At 38.8% G+C, this 17,447-nt stretch overlaps 1 protein-coding gene across 4 annotated transcripts in view; it reads right to left on the minus strand.

Annotated features, from left to right (window-relative positions):
- Rhbdd1 (rhomboid domain containing 1) overlaps positions 1-17,215 on the minus strand; it is a 112,172-nt gene extending 94,957 nt beyond the window's left edge. Inside the window, exons 1-2 of one of the 4 annotated variants that reach the window (XM_048344641.1) lie at positions 17,115-17,155; positions 15,044-15,232 (exon numbers count right to left, since the gene is read on the minus strand). The gene's annotated coding sequence lies outside the window, so the exon portion shown is untranslated. Of the gene's footprint in view, positions 1-15,043; positions 15,892-17,114 lie in introns of those variants that run through there. The other 3 variants (XM_048344643.1, XM_048344642.1, XM_048344640.1) reach the window with 3 other exon arrangements.
- Positions 17,216-17,447: the final 232 nt, after the last annotated feature.

Below are 17,447 nucleotides of genomic sequence, written 5' to 3' on the forward strand. Positions count from 1 at the left end.
CTTGGAAAAAGTGATTTTAATTCCCTTTTACTGCATATGCTAGAACAATTTCCTGTTAGCAAACATAATGTGTTTTTTTACTGCCCGTATCATAGTCATTTCCTTTTAAGTGATATGATGTTCGGGTTTTAGTATATGTTAGTATATCAATGGACAGATTCTTCAATCAAACACATGCATGAGGCAAATTGTTTAATGGATCCATTTCTTCCAGTTTTTATCAATCTAATTCTTTTTAGCTCCATGACTGGTATGCTATTCTAAGCCACCAGCATAACTTACATGATTATAATAAACGGTCTCTTCCTGGATTGTCTGACTCTTTTATGATCATTTTCCACCAATGGTCAGAGTACTCATGAATAAAACTGAAGCTGAATTCTTCATAAGCCTCCAACGGCTTATCATTCCTGAGAATAGGCAACAGTTCTTTGTGTACACTTTTGATCTCATGTCACCAGCCAGTATGCTCTGGCCACACTGGTGCTACCATATGACACTTAGCCAGCGCCACCAAGCCATCACCATGGATATGCTATGACTAACATAGAGGCTGGGCTTAGAGTATTTCCAAAATTACACAAGATTAGTATTTCTTAGTGTGTCTAAAATGAACACAGGAGACTCTCATTAATTACATACTTATGTGTTAAAATACTTCTATGTTTAAGTATTTTTTCCTGCAACTGTAACAACCTCTTGCATGGCACTATACATTTTATTCTACTTAAGAGAGTTTTTGGTTCCAGCACAGTTTTGTAATACCTATTTCAGCTTTACCGTAATAAACCTCTGATTCATTTTAAATGTGTTGATAAGTTGCTTTGTGAGAACTATTTGACACAAAATCGCATTTTAATTATGTAGTAATGCACACCAGACAGCACTACATCAAGGTTGTGGCAGAGAGAAATGGAAGATTTCTTGAAATATCAATAGGAAAATTAGCCATATTTACTTTTAATGAGAAATTAAAAATTAAACAGGTAAATAGTAAGAAAAATAAGCATCTAAAACAAAGAAACTAAATTCATAACTTGGGAAAACAATGTGTCTCAAGGGAAGAAGCAAGGAGTAAAAAGGGGAAAAAACTAATTACAGTTATTTTCAATTCTACTTACAAAGCAGAAAATAGTTCATCATTACCACTTATCAGGGCAGTATATATCTCAATTTTCAGATTTAATATTCAATAAGAACTGAGACCATTAAACTGTAAGAATATATACTAGTTATAAATCCTATTCCCAATTTGGTGTCTCATACTAGCTGAATTAATTTCACAAGAAAGGACCACAAAATCTTAGAGGGAGTAATCAGATACTGCTCTACAAACGGAAACTTCTAAATGGTCCTAAATGCAAGAAAGCCTAAAATATTCACTGGACTCACTTTAAATAATGCAGGGTTCTCTTTAAAACACAACATAAGTTTATTTTTACATACCTCAGGAAGATTACTGCTATGTTATTATTTTATACCTTTGGTAAATTTAATATATTTCAAATATATGCTTAAAAATCAAAGTGGAAGATACACTCTTTGGCAAGACTGTATGGAAGGTTAACTATCCCCTAGGCTCAGTACTTTGCTAATAATATCTGACTTTGCAAGTGCTTAAACTTATTATCTATCTATGTATCTATCATCTATCATCTCTTTCTCTATTTTTGGTGGCAAAGGAGTTTCAACCTAGGGCTTCTTGCTTTGGGAGGAGGTGCCCTGCCACCTAAATGAGATACACCTTCATTCCTTTTTTTGCTTGACTTAGTTTTCAGATAGGATCTCACTTTTTTTTTCCTAGATAAGCCTGACAACAGTCCTTCTATCCTGGCCTCTCATGTGGCTGGGGTAACAGTCATACACGCTTGCCTTTTTATTAAGAGATAGTCTTGCTAACCATCCTGTTTCTAGATCCAAATCTCCTGTCTCTGCCTCTTGGGTAAACGGGATTAAATCTTTAATTTTGTTTGTATGTCAGTGATTTTTCAGTATATCTACAAGGTTGTGCAGTCATCACCAATATTAATTCCAGCAATTCTCATGACCTTGAAAAGAGACACCACAGGCATTAGCAGACACTTCCCCAACCCTTAGCAACTACTCACCTAATTTCTAGCTCTACAATTTCTTTATTCTGGACATTTCATATAAATGAACTTACATATAACTTTATGTCTGTTTTTTTTTTCTAGCAACATGTTTTCAGAGTTCATCCACATTGTAGCAACTACTACATTCTTAGTACGTTCATACTTTTTGTGGTCAAGTAATACTTCACTGTATAGCTATACAACATTGGGTTCCACTATTCCATCAGCTGATGGACATTCTAGTTGTTTCTGCATTTGAGCTATATTAAATAACGTTCCTATAATCAACTGGGAATAGGATGTATAGCTACTAACTATTCTTACAGTTTAATGGTCTCAGTTCTTATTGAACATTAAATCTGAAAATGTACTTTCAGATCTCTTGGATATATACCTAGGAGTAGAACTACTGGTTTGTATTGGAACTCCACAGCTTAACAAATAACATGTACATAATGCTTTTGAAACAATATTTACGTATTAAATATGACAGCAGATGGCTTGGGTGCACATCATTACACATGTTCTAGTTACCAGAATACATCATCTCAGTAAGTTGATTAGCAACAGGGATTCCTGGGGGCACAATGTGTGAGATCATCCTCTGCAGCGCAATCACTGGACGGTGAGTTGTACATGAGTGGCAATGAGTGACAATTGTTTCTGGTCATCTAAATACCTTAAGTGGCCTTCTGAGTTACACTATGATAGAAATCAAAGGGAATCAGAATAGGGTCTCTATTTCTTACTTCACATTGGAGGCAGGACTACAAAGAAATGAAGACAATTGAATGAATTGAAACTGACTTCATGAATAAATAATGAAAATGGGAATCAAATTATGTTAAAAAAGGTAATGGGAACCTAAACTTTTATGAACACCATGACACTCTTAATAATGATTACACTCTAGTATCTATTCAGAGAAGTATCTACAACTTGGACTCCGCTCCAGAAAACAACTTGGAATTAGGACATTTTCTTCTTTGAAAGGCTGCTAAGACCTTGAACATAACAGTTCTCTAAACTGATCAGTACAACTATAGTAAGAAGTTATCACATTCAGCATGAATGACACACACATTATGCTACCTATCTAATGCCAACTGGCTAAATCATTCTGGTTTTAAGTGAGTACACAGACCTAGAGTTTTTGAAACACAAGAACTCTTCCTTCCTTTCATCCTTCACTCAATCTCCACAAATGAGTTCAAATACAAAATTCTCATCCCTTAGAAGAGCAATATCTAATTCTTTCTTAATAGCCTGCCTAAAATATCAACATTATTGATGAAACACACAGATAGGCAAATTATATTACCCCAGGCAATTAAGGTTTAAGACCACTAACTAGCAATAAGAAGAATGTTCTAGTCAAGTAAGCAACCATTAATAGCCATAAGTGTTATGTGGGAACAGAACCCACCAAAGACCATGCCTTCAGCACTTCACACTCCTCCTAATCTACTTTTACAATGCCTGATTTGATTTGCTTAAAATCCAATTTATGTTTCACTTTCCCCATAATACAGCAAATGCTTTCTGTATGGCATAACAAAAGCCTAAATAGTATCATGGTTAACAGAATGGAAAGCTGGGGCTAAATGACCTGGGTTCAAATCCTGGGTCTTAAATCAATGTATATCTGTAAAGCAGATATAAAGCTGGCAGTGTGCCTCCAGTGGTAGAGCAATATTTGAGCAAATGAGAGGCCCTGAGTTCAAACCCTGGCACTGCCAAAAAACAAAACAGAACAGATAATAATAAAACTCACTCCTAGAATTGATATATTAATATATGTAAAAATACCTAGAATAAGCTTAAAACATAAAATTATGTAAATATCCGTTGATATTACATCTTTATCGTCATCTCATCCACTTGAAGCTCAAGAGCTTATAGATCTCAACACATTCCAGTAACCATTAATATTCAGGGCTTCAATTCACTTTATTCTCACAATTCCACGAAGACAACATTAGTTCTGCTTTGTTGCCAGCTGCTCTGCTCAGCACTTGCTACCCAACCCCAAGCATGTGGGAAATATCTCAATGCAGCTCCTGCCATTGAGAAGTAGTGGGGCTGCTGAAATGTCAGGCTTCAACTTCTCTGTCCAAGGTGCTTACTAAACAAACCATCTCTACAGATGAGCAGTCACTGGTCGCTCACCACCAGAGGTCACCAAACCTGGTTTCACATATGTCCCATAGCTTATATTTTAAGTTTGTATTTCAAGATTACCATTTTTCAGAGTAAATGCCCAATTTGGTGAAAATCTATCGAATAGCTCTGGAAAACATCAAAGATAGAGATTCCATTTTTCTTACAGAGATCAGAAACCAAGATGACAATACCCATAAACTGAAGTATTAGGACTCAAGCCCAACCCTCTACACTAGAATGCTGTGATCTGTCAAGCCATTGAACTTTCTGTCTCTTACAACTGCAGCTGTGACTGCTACTCTCTATACCCACGAGAGGTACCCAAAGCATGGCCTACCCATCATTAAAGAAAGTTAAATTTGCAAATTTTGGCTGGCTCACCCCTATATAATCCTAGCTACTCAGGAGGCTGAAATCCAGATGATAATACTCTGAAGGCACCTCAGGCAGAAAAAAACCTCATCGCCAAAGTTAAACAGCAAAAGAAAGGGCTGGAGTCCTGGCTCAAATGATAGAGTGATAGGTGGTGAGGTCTTGAGTTCAAACTCTGGTACTGTCCTTACCCCAAACACTCCAAATTCCACACTTTTGTACTTCTATACCACGTAACTAATGCTGAAAGTTTCTATAAGTAGTTAATAAAAACGAGTTTAAACTGTAGGCTACTGTAGTCTAGAGGTAGGCCAGGAAATATTTCATTCTGCTATACAAGCCAGTATCCTTTACATGTAACTGGAGAAGGAGGAGGAGGAGGAGAAGAAGAAGAAAAGAAGGAAGAGGAGGAGGAGGAGGAGGAGGAGGAGGAGGAGGAGGAGGAGGAGGAGGAGGAGGAGGAGGAGGAGGAGGAGGAGGAGGAGGAAGAGACAGTTATTTTTATTTCTTTTATATGCTTGGTGGGAGACAAAATGAAGTTTGAAGCAAATTTTAAAAACATTAAAATAAGCTATAATTTTGAGTTATTTTAGCTCACTATTCATTTATCATATGTATGGTAAAATTTAATCAGAACATAATGAGAAAAAAGGGGATTAAAGAATGAAGATGTCAATGTTTACCACTTAAAAGCAAAAGGCTTCTACGAAAAATCTTACCAAAAGAGAAAGCAGTAAATTTTAAAATAGATATTACTGTTGGAAACAGCCCTAGTTGAGTTGCTATAATAAATCACAACAGGTAGCTTACAAACAACAGAAATTTACCTCCCACAGTGTGGAAATATGAGAACAGAGTGCCAGGATGATCACAACTTGACAAAGGCTGTCTGAAAGGTTGAAAATGGTTGTCTCATTAGGTTGGTTCTTGTATGGTTAAGGGTAAAAAAGCAAGCAGGATCTCTGGGCTCTGTTTTATATGGGTGCTAATCGTATTCTTGTAAGCTCTACCCTCATGCAGTAATTACTTCACAAATACTCTTAACATCATCCCAAGGAGTATTTTGAAATTACCAGAATGTTTGGAGCCACTGCAGATAGACATTTTTATAAGATTTGTGTAAACATAAAAATTACTGAGATGCATCTAAGGTAGTAGCTATAAAAACTAGGTGTACCTATGAGAAAATAACTTCAAGTAATATGATCATCTAAGTCACAAAGTGCATGTTCCAGCCAATAAAGAGATTCACCAAAAGACACTGTCAAGAGGGCTGATCAGTTTGTTCTACCCTTTGGAGTCAATGAAATTCAAGAAGGAGTAAGGCTGATTCAGAATGCTTCACCTACGAAAAAGTATAGAAGAATGGAAATAATAAACAGAAAATTTCACCTTCTGCCCTACCCTTGCTGCTGAGGAGAAAATGATCTACAGAAATGAACATAACACAGGCAACAGAAAACCACTGACAGCACCAAACTAAAACCAAGCTTTTCTAAAAAACACTGAGTCTGACTGTTGAAGGGGGAAAAAAATCCAAAGGAGCTACAATTAGTTTATGTGAAAGCTGAAAAATCAACTGCAGATTCAAGAAATCCTCCAAAGCAGTTTCAACACCAACAATAACCAATGAGGGTAGGTGTCAGTTCAGTTAAATTGCACAAAGGAAAGCAAATGGAGATTCACAATTAATTTATTCCATGGAATAGGTACATTTTTTTTTTTTTTTACGGAGAAAGGGGAAAAAATGAAGCCTTGGTACCATAAGCTATATGCAGAGGGTCCACAGGCAAGATGGAAACTTTCCAAGAAAAAATAAAAAGCACAAACAAGGACAATACAAGTGGAACAACTATCCCTAGGGAGGCATAGCTTCTATCTATGCTTTTGCCAGCTACCCTGCTTCTGCTCATCTAAGTTCAGCTCCTAGCTTTGCAATCCAGGACATCTAAAACACCCTGCCTCCTGAGGGGCCTGTTTCTTTAAGCTGAGTTGGACCATCAGGTTGCTTTGCAGCACACAGAGCTAAGAAAATACAGAGCCATCAGCTATTGTTTCAAATGACTGAAGAAAAAAAAAATACCCATTTGCTACTTATCTTTAGTTATCCTAAAATACTGATCAAAATGATCACTGGCCAAAGTTATACATGTTACACATTCTACTTAAATCTTTTTTTTTTTTTTTTTTTTTTTTTTTGCCAGTCCTGGGCCTTGGACTCAGGGCCTGAGCACTGTCCCTGGCTTCTTCCCGCTCAAGGCTAGCACTCTGCCACTTGAGCCACAGCGCCACTTCTGGCCGTTTTCTGTATATGTGGTGCTGGGGAATCGAACCTAGGGCCTCGTGTATCCGAGGCAGGCACTCTTGCCGCTAGGCTATATCCCCAGCCCCTCTACTTAAATCTTTGATAGTGTAGCTCTCAAGCTTTATGTGTATGGTTACCTCATTCAAGTCTCTAATTTTATGAAGCAGGAACTATTATCATCCATTTCCCAGAGGAGCAAGGCTCTTAGCCAAAATAATCTAGCTCAGATTCAATCTCAGATGAGATTGTGACCCAGTTTGCAGAGTTGTCAGTTTTTAACTCTTAAACTAGTCTATACTCAGGCTCCAGAAAGTCATCAAAAGTAGTATTTGTGTATTCCTGCCAGTTGCTTCCTCCACTGTTTTCAGTTCTAAGTAAATAGATCTTAGCAGTGATTATAGATATCAGCTTTCCTCTCCAGATTTTGGGGAGCAGAGGGAGGAAGGAGGATAGTAGTCTCATCTGAGAAAATGAATTGTTTTTCATTTTCTTCTTAATATGAGAAGAGGGATGACTTCCAAGACCTTCAAATACGAGACTGGAAATCATCCCACTATCTTGTAATACACAGAAGTGACTTTTTTTTAGTTTAACAAACCGGTTTATGACTACAATTTATTAGTGTCATCCAGGAATGATATTTTAATCACCAAAAAATTAAGAAGGGCATAATATCATCCAAAATTATAGTCTTTCCAAAGAAGGGCAATTGTGACTTTCAGTAATATACCCAAGTATATTTATACTCTGAAAATATCTCAAATATAGCAATATTCATAAGTAAAATGTATATGTTGTAATTGTTTTATTGGCATAAACCCATGTGTAGACCTGTGCTAAAAAAAAGACTACTAACTAGTTTTCAAGGACCCAATTTATTTTAATAACTGAATATAAACTTTAAAAAATCAGTTTTTAAAATCAAGTTAAAAAGAATAAAAACTGTATCAACCATACACTGCCACATCTCTCATTTATATAAACAAAAACTTTCACAAAATACCTTCAAATACCTTTTGCTTTCTGAAACTAAAGGAGGATAGGTGGAGAAGGAAAGGATTGTATAGTTTTCCTCATTTGGCATTCCTTCACCCCCATGCTCTACTTAATCTGAGCTGGGATTTGGGGTAGGAGAGAGAACTAAAGACAGACTTCTACACCTTTTAATAATTATTGGTACAACATAACATTATCACAACTTTTATCCCTATAACATTGTCAGCAAAACGATTACTTTTAAAAGACTTCTACAGAAAAAAATCTTCACAAGAAAGGCCCTTGCTTTGAAATAACAATAATAACGATGATGATACTAGAAACTCAACCACTTGAGCCATGCCTCCAGCCTTCACATCTTTTGTAATATGCCACTGATATAACGTTTGAATGCTGTGCTCCTGACACCACTTGTTTTGAAGTTCTGTCAATTTCACCAATTTAAAATAGTGTGGTAATTTTTAGGAAGGAGTATGCCATATTCTAACAGGACATTCAGTACTGTCAACATAATCAGGGTGAGATCAAGGGCACCCAACACTTGGGAACTACTGGGTGTCAGCTGTTCTTCCCCCATTTCTTCTCTGACTCTTACTCTCTATGCTGCTATTCTTCAGCTGAAATCACCAAAGGTAAAAGAACTATTCGAAGTACCACACGCTCTTAGCTTTCATGGGCAAATTAGAATAAAGAACAAGTTCCTCATCTATTAACTATGCTCATTTTTCCTTTTTATGACTTCTCTTTCAAAAGCTTTTTTACCTTTCTTCTTATAGACTTTAAAAGCAAGATTCATTTAATTGTGACACTTGTTTATTAGACCATATGTCCTAAATGTGCCATGGTTTCATGTCTGATTATAGTTATTCAAGGACACAGAAAACATTTGTGCTTGGTATGATGCTTTTAGTAAGAGAGGTTTGACCACCAATTTGAACAAAATAATGGAAGAATAAACATCAGATGCTCTGACAATACATGCCTCTAAAGGAACAAACTTCACTTATATTCACTGTGCATGGGTCACATGCATACAAGGTCAAACTACTCATTGTCAGTTACAATAAGTGTCTAAACTTCTGGTCAATTACCTGGTTAATAACAAAAGACAGGGATGTGACATTGTTACAGTTATAATTAATTTACACAGATCAGCTTCCTGTTAATCAAATACATCTTTGAAAGCATATAATTATTTTTCACCTAGAAAGCAATATTCAGCTTGGTTAAATGAGAAGTAATCTTGCTGAATTCAACATGAAAGGCTGTCAGGCTGCTCTAAGACACAAAGGACAAAAGGCTTTACAGAGCACACTGCTATGAGACAGGAGCTGCTGCCACATTCACAGCGACACAGATGAGTAATATGACATGTGTTAACACAGAACAGAAAGAAGTTGTCAGGAAACTGGGGATAAACAGGCTCTAGAAAGGGAAATGTCCTAGTGACTTTGTCAAAATTATATACCAGGCCAGCAATATATTAATGGATGTGATATGGGACAGCATAGTTTAGGGTTGGATCCTTGAAAATAGCAATACAACAAGCTAGCCATGTGACCTTAAGAAAGTTTACTGCCAGTTTCTCCTCTGTAAAGGAGACAATGCAAGCTTATTCAGCTGCATAAGGACAGAGATTCCAAACAACACACACACACATGCACACACACACGTATGTATATACAATCAGGAAAATCAGGGTGATCTGTGGATATATACAATTTTTTCTTAGAGAAATGACTTTATTCTAAACTCAATAAAAAGACATCATGAACAGAAAAACTGCAAGGTCATGTGTGTGTGTGCATGTAAACACAATTTTTTTAAAGCCTAAAATGAAGTTTTAAAGTGCTTTTAAAATGAATGAGCATTTTTTAAGATTTTTATGATCCTATATTTTAAAGTGCTTTTTGCACTACAACTACACACATACTTGTTAAATAATGAAGAAATATGAAAGCCAAAATAATTTTTAAATTAAAATAAATGTTGTGATAAAGTCTCAAGTCACTTTCTATCAAGATTATCTGATGATCTGAGTGAGAATTTAATGAGGATCCCTTTTTTGGAGATTAAAAAACCATCTAAGTATGTCAGTGAGCAAACTTTTTACTTTCCCTCCCTGTTTAAAAATGTACTACAGCCTTAAGAAAAGTGATTAGACAATATTTACACATAAAAAGTGACTAAAAAATGAAACTCTAGGTTTTTGTATATAGTCCCGAATTCTTCTCCACAGCTAGGTGAACTTTTGCCAACTCTAATTTTGACCCATCACTACTTATGACTTCCAGTATCGATCATGAGGCAGTTCTTTCTCTCAGACCACAAGTTTTACTGTAATGAGGGCTCATTAAAGTTCTGGACTGACAGCCCTTCAGACACAGGTATTTAAGCCAGGAGGCACACAGGGAGTGGCAATGCCAGCATCTCTCGATCATGCTCTTCAAGAGGATTTGTCAATGAAAAAGTAAGCCGCCGTCACCTCCGCTCATTTCATCCATCTTTAAGAACTGTCTGTAAATTATTTATGTAACTGAAATCCTCTCTGCACAGCAACTAGTCAAGAGGAGGAAAAGCAAGCCAGACTTCAAAGACATGTTATGTTCCCACAAAGCACACAGGACATCCACAAATTACTTGGTGAGAGGGACAGCTTAGATATTCTTGCCTTTTTGGCATCAATACCTCATTGTTTCAGGAACCCATCCCCACTCCCATTAATGGTGGTCTTAAGGGAAGGCAGGGGGAACCATCAATCAAGAGTGCTCTTCCTAAACTGATTCAAAGGTGACAGTGAACCAAGATGAAATAAGAATTCCCTCCTGGAATTCACTAGGCTCTAAAACTTTCGAAGCTCATATTCAGTGCATTACCTTGGGCTTTCCAGGTATCCCAAACCTGCAGCTGTCCTTTACCAGGGCATAATGGTTTGACTTTTCTGTTTATTTTTTAAGCGTATCCACGTACTTACAATAAATGTTGTGCCTCAACTCAGTCACCTGGATCACTTAGATAACTGTTCCTGCTATCTGTAATAAAATAACTCTACCAGGATACTATGCATTTACAAAGAGCTGAAAAACAGCCAAATTTAGTTCAAGCATCACCAGTTCCTACTTGACTGCATACAAAGAATGATGCAAACACAAGAGCAACTGTTGCATAAATAAGACAAAGTCATATACTTCATGTATAAATCTGGCCACTGGATGAGGAATGTTGTCTCCAAAGGAAAGCCAGATGGTTGAAAACTTGTCTTCTATTTATACAAAGTTGACGTTTTCAGAGAAAACTGCTGAAATAATTTCCTAAATACTGGATCTTTGCCCTTTTCCTTTATATACACATTTATAAAATGCTATCACCTAATTACTTTAGAACTTTAAGACAACCAATTATCCAGATTCACTCACTCAAAAAAGAAAAAAAAACATACAAAAGAAGAAATAAAGAGGTGTGCCAGTCTTGTGGCTTCTAGAAGAAACATGACAGCTGTCTGCATACTCTCTGCAAGGAGATTGACCCCTTTGTGTTTCGCCCATCATTCAGTGTGTTCACAGTCATAGACCAGGTTTCTCCAACCCTAAGCCCAGAAAAGCCAATAAGTAAGAAAAAAAAAATCTTATAGCAATAAGCATTAAGCACATGATTTTATATCTGCCTCTATTCCTTCACTTAACAAATATTTGAGTAGTTACTAAGACAAGCTCAGTCCTTTTCAGAAAATCAGTCTGAAGGAAGAAGCAAAGATAGAAACAGGAACATCACTATTAAGGAACTTTGTCAAAACGGCATATAAAGATGTATGAACTGTTTATAAATGAGTGAAAATAAACTTTAAAGGTTTGTGTGGAATGTGAGGGAAGAGGGATAAAGGAGAAAATAATAGGGTAGGTAATATCCTGTGTACAACAAATACGATGAAATGGTTCCTAAAACTCATTATCATAAACAGGAGATCTCATGAAAATAAAAGGATTTATTTTCAGTCCTCACTTGGCAGACATAATAGCTACAGGCTAAAACTTCAGAAAGCTAAAAAGTTCCTTGATACAAAATTAGCATGCCTTGAAAGGAATACTGCTTACTACAGTGGTGGATGGGAAGAGACAGCATGGTGCGGTGCGCAGTGTTTCTACATCATCACATTCTGAATCCTAGGTGATTCACTACAACATATATAATTGCAAAACTGCTGGTGGTCATAAACATTTATAAAGCAAAGTTCCTTTCCACGCTGCCCAAGAAAGGTTTTCCTCAAGAAAAAGAACCAAAATTATACATAGCTGCTAACACATGCAGACATACACACACAGACACAGACCTGCCCATGTATTATTTATATAAAAATGAAGTTATTGTCATATATTTCAATTTCCTTTATTACTATCCTAATATTCTGACTTTGGATTAAGTTACATGTGCAAGTTAGCACCATGGAGAAACAGCTGTTGGTGTAATGACAACGCTTTTAAAGCCAAAGTTCCAAGACCTGGAGTCAACTATGAATGCTGTCACTTCCTAGAATGTGGTGTTACACAAGCCCTAGAAGCAATCCTGCTGAGCTTCTAGTTCTTTATACATAGATGAGCAAAATTCCAATGACATCCTAAAGTCATTGTGAAGAACAGAGGTAACATATTACAGAAAAACATGTGACACACCACCCAAGTTTCAGTTTCATTCTCTCCTCCTCTCCATCAAGTCAGGAGCCTTCCCTCTGTGGAACTAGACTTTATTGCTTTGTAATTATGATGTGCATATCGTAGTGTCCAAGAAACAAGATGGTAAATAACACCAATGTGCAGACAGACGTGAATGTACTCGGCTGGTTGGCTATCATCCAGATCCCACAGGGCTCATGCACACTAGCCATTGCATGCCAGCAACCTGATCCATTTCTTTTCTGAATACTGCCCAAATTATCCTCTGTCTCAGAAATACGGCCCTCATGATGCCGAGCAGAGCAGCTGGTTGACTGAAATTGATTCTCCCCTCCCCCACACTCCAGCTGTCACTAGGGAACCCTCCTCAATGTGGGAAAAAAAAAGACAATGTAATATTACTACTACCACTATTAATAACAATCTAACAGATAACTAGCATTTGAAATTCTTTATAAAAGCTCATTAACTAAAAATTAACTCTCAAAAACTCGCTTTTCCATATGAATGCAGATCAGCTGCTTTCATACAACAAAAAAACACCAGTGGATGGAAAACACAAGTAATTCTGTATACTCCTTTGATTTGTTTCTTTTTTCCTGAGTCATTTGTGATGCTAAGTAATAATTAAAATACTAAATAGCTTTGAATATTGATACAGCTGTCACTCTGTAAGCGAGACCTTTTTAAAAACCGATTTCTCAAAAAATGAGCACAGAATGCTATTTTTGTAAAATATGGGTCAGGCCAAGAGCTGTGTGTTCTTGTTAAATAATCATCCGTATTGCTGCATGAGTAGCCAGACATATGTTTACACTGCTGGCCATCTTGTATAGAGTTTGTGGATCCCACTCCCCAGGATTCCTTATGCCACTCATTTTTAGGTATAGCTCATGACCTGAGGTTTTCTATCCTCAAGATGGAATTTCATACCCAGTGCCCTAGAATCCTGAGTTTCCTAGATATCCTCAGTATGACTGCTCAGGATCAAGAGCCTGAGCTCTCCAATCTACTGATCTTAAAGTTTCTCAACTTCTGAACGTGTCACATAAGATTCTGCTTAAGAGGGCTTCTGGATCTAAAAAACAAAACAAAACAAAAAAAAACAAAAACAAACTCGAGGAAATGATATGTAACTGCAGAATTAAAAGGAATATAACTTTTTAAAGAATACTTCATTTTTATTGATTTTTAACTAATCTTTACATATATATGCACATTGTATAACTTTACATTTTAGATTATTTCCTTTTGCATTTGGTGCCCACTCCCACATTACAATACAGAAATTAAACAAAATGATTTCTTAGTATGCATACTTTTCAGTATTTTTCCATGCTCATATATTCAGAGGTTATTATATACACAGCAACATATAGGACTTTTATCTTTAAAAATTAGAACATGAAACTTTTTTAGTATGTTATCATTAAGAATCCATGTCTAAAAAGTAGTACCTTTTTTTCAGGCCTAACAGCATTTTCTTACTTGGCTGCATATTCTCAATGCCCACTTCCCAAGGTCATCTTAAGGCATATAAGTGAAATGATTAAACATTTAATGATCAAATATTAATCATCTCTGGTAAACAAACTATCAAAATAATTTCTAAAAGTTGTTATATCATACTAAAACAAGTATTTTTCTATCATATTTAGTTTTAACTTCCTCCAGGTGTTTTCTGTCTCCACTCATAACATGAAAGCTTTAACTCTTCAGCATCGTTATGGCTAAAAAAAAGTAGTTTATTAATAAAAAAATTCTTCATTTATAAATTATCAGGATATGAATGGGACAAATCTAGGTTTAAAGTAAGAAATACTATTTCTTACCCTGTTCAAAAGGCAACATGAATTCTCTATTCATAACAGATAGTGGACATGTTTGGTTGGTTGGGTTTTTTGGGGGTGAGGGGAGGGTTGGTTGGTCATGGGGCTTGAACTCAGGGCTTAGGCACCATCCTTGAGCTCTTTTGCTCAAGGCTAGCACTGTACCACTTTGATCCACACCTCTACTTCTGGTTTTTGAGTGGTTAATTAGAAATAAGAGTCTCATGGGGACTTTCTGTCCAGGCTGGCTTCCATCCATGATCCTCAGATCAGAGCATCCTGAATAGTTAGGATTACAGGTGTGAGCCACCAGTGTCTAGCAGACTATGCTAGACATGTTTTAACAAAACATTTCATTTAATTCAGTTGCTTCAGTCAGGTAGGCACCCTATGGCTCCTACTTCAAATAATAAATTAAAAGCTGGGAAGATGTTCATTTGTCTAATGGATATGGTCAGTACTTAATGGAGGCAGAATTCAAACCACAGCTATAGACCTGCCTCTAAGAAAATAGTTGATTCCTTCAAAAAAATGCATGTTTCGTGACTGAACAGTGTCACTTTGGTGTGGGCTAATAGCATTACCTACAAAGATTTCTACCCATAGTGACATGTTTATCTGAAAATTCTCTCACCCACAACATCCGGGAGCCATGGTATGGCCTCCGGAGCACAGTTCTCTAATCATAGTGACATGTTATGTAAGTCCGCGTTTGGCACTGACCCTTCTCAACAATGCAGTGAGTCTAAGCATTCAGGCAGTCCCTTCTGATTTTGAGTGTTCCTCTTTCTGCCCTGAAAATGGCCCCTTGAAAAGAAAAAGGAATAGATGTAAGAAAATACATGTAACATGCATGTGACAATCCAAAAGGAACAGTGGCTTCAGAGTAACTGTTCCCACTAACTTAACCCCTGGTAAACCTACCAGGAAACAGAGGTATGGAAAATGGATACGAAACCTTTAGTATCATGCAGCTGTAGAAAGTACAAGAAACACAGATAAAGATAGCCGTATCATCAGCCTTGGCTTCTGCCTGTTTGACACTCCCTCAATACTGCTTAACCCTTTGGTCATTACCAAGTTCTGGGTCAAAAGAAAGTTAAAGCTGAAGTAAATCAGAAGGCCAGAAATTAAAAACTACTCTAACATAGCTATTAATGCTCTTTAAAAATACTGCAGCATCAATTGGTTCAGTATTAGAACATATTGCTCAAAATATCCTATTTCTGAATATAACAAAACATCCAACAGCCTTGACTAGTTAGGAGATAAGACTCTATTAATGATAGAATCCAGAACTAAGCAGATTAAAATGTCCTCCAAGCAGTGGTCACAAGAGCTATCCATGCAACTGTAATTCATATTGAACTCAACAAAGTATCCTTCCAGCCAACCTATGTGCTTTCATGCAGCTTTAAGAGGTTTTTAAAGGGGCTGGGGATGTGGTTTAGTGGTAGAGGGTGATTTGTCCATGGTTCTGTGTTTAGGAAATACTTCACCTCAACTCAAATTCCACTATCTGCGACTCCACAATGGATCTTCTTGTGTCTTCTTCACCAGACACACTAGAATAAACTGGATGAAAACTTGGTAAAATAACTTCTAGTTCAATAGGTCTGGGGTAGGGCCTGGAAATGTGTATTTCCAGCAGGATCACAGTCAGGTGATACTGAAGCTGAGTCCTGAAACAACTTAGATTACCTGCTCTCCCCACCCCACCCCCCCCCAAACCACCACAGGCCAACTGCAATGTAGAGATCTTCAATATTAATCAGAAATCAGCAAAGATTTAGAAATAATAATAAAGGCATGTGAAATTAGATAAGGGCTAAGACTTTTAATCTTTTTGGCGGGGGGGTGGGGGCGCAGTATTGGTTTGGCCTCTAGCCCTTAGCTCTTTCACTCCAGGCCCGCCCTCTACCATTGAAGGGCATAGCTCACTTGGGGCTTTTGGTGGTGAGAGAGTTTCGTGGACTTCACTGTCTGGGGCTGGTCCTCTCGTCGAATGGGGGAGATCTAGGCCTCCTGAGTAGCTAGGACCACTGGGTGTGAGCCACCTGCTCCTACAAACCAAGGTCTGGGTGCCACGCCTGGGTGAAAGGGACCAATAGACAACTTATTAGGGGGATGACTCCTCAGGAAGCGGCCCTAAGTCTTCCACAAAAGTTTATGCCCCGTATGAGAAACCAGCGGTGAGGGGTTTGGGAAGTCCGTCCAGGGGTGTCAGGCCTCGCTGGACATTAAAGGTCCCCCACCTCCCCGGGGAGGCCTCCGGGCCATCGGGCAGTTTCCGGGCCCCCACGTTTCACTACTGAAGTCCCCGTCCCACGCCCAGCACCCGTGCGAGCCCGCTGCACCGCCCGCTCAGGCCCGCGTCCCGACTCCCCGTCCACGCCGCCCTCCCGGAGCGCAGCCAGGGGCGACCCGGACCCGAGCTCGCCCGCCTCCGCGCAGCCCAGGCCTCGCCCTCCCGCCCCTCGACCGCCCGTGGTGCTCAGGACCCGCGGGGCCGCGCCTCCAGCCCGCCCCGCGCCGCCTTCGGGGGAGGGGGCGCCCATCTCGGCCCCGCCCCGCAACCCCCCCCCCCCCCCGCCTCGCCGCCCTCGCTAGCAGCCCCGGGAAAAAGGCGGGAGACGCCACGCTCAGGCAACCGAGCGAGCCGAGCCAAACCGACGCGGAGGAAACTCACGCTCTCCAGGGCACGCCTGCGTCCCCACGTCTTTCGAGCGCGCGTGCGTTGCGTCATCTCGCACAGATGCCGAACCCGGATGTTCCAGTTTCTGTAAAGGAAGCCTAAGGGAACGGTGCTGGGGGCTGGCGGCGAGAGACAGGCAGCCGCGCATGCTCAGTGGTGTAACCCGGGCAGCGGCGCATGCTCAGTTATGGGCTGCCGTCGCTGCTCTGGTCCCTGCGTAGTTCGGGGGGTGTCTTGGAGCATGCATCGAGGTCGCAGTGTGGGGACCAAGCCGAGACGGTGTGCATTTCTCCTCCCAAAGCTTGGGTCTGAGCGTGTGTTGCCTCC

The sequence above is a fragment of the Perognathus longimembris genome, chromosome 4 (assembly GCF_023159225.1).
Source record: "Perognathus longimembris pacificus isolate PPM17 chromosome 4, ASM2315922v1, whole genome shotgun sequence".
Lineage (NCBI taxonomy): Eukaryota > Metazoa > Chordata > Mammalia > Rodentia > Heteromyidae > Perognathus > Perognathus longimembris.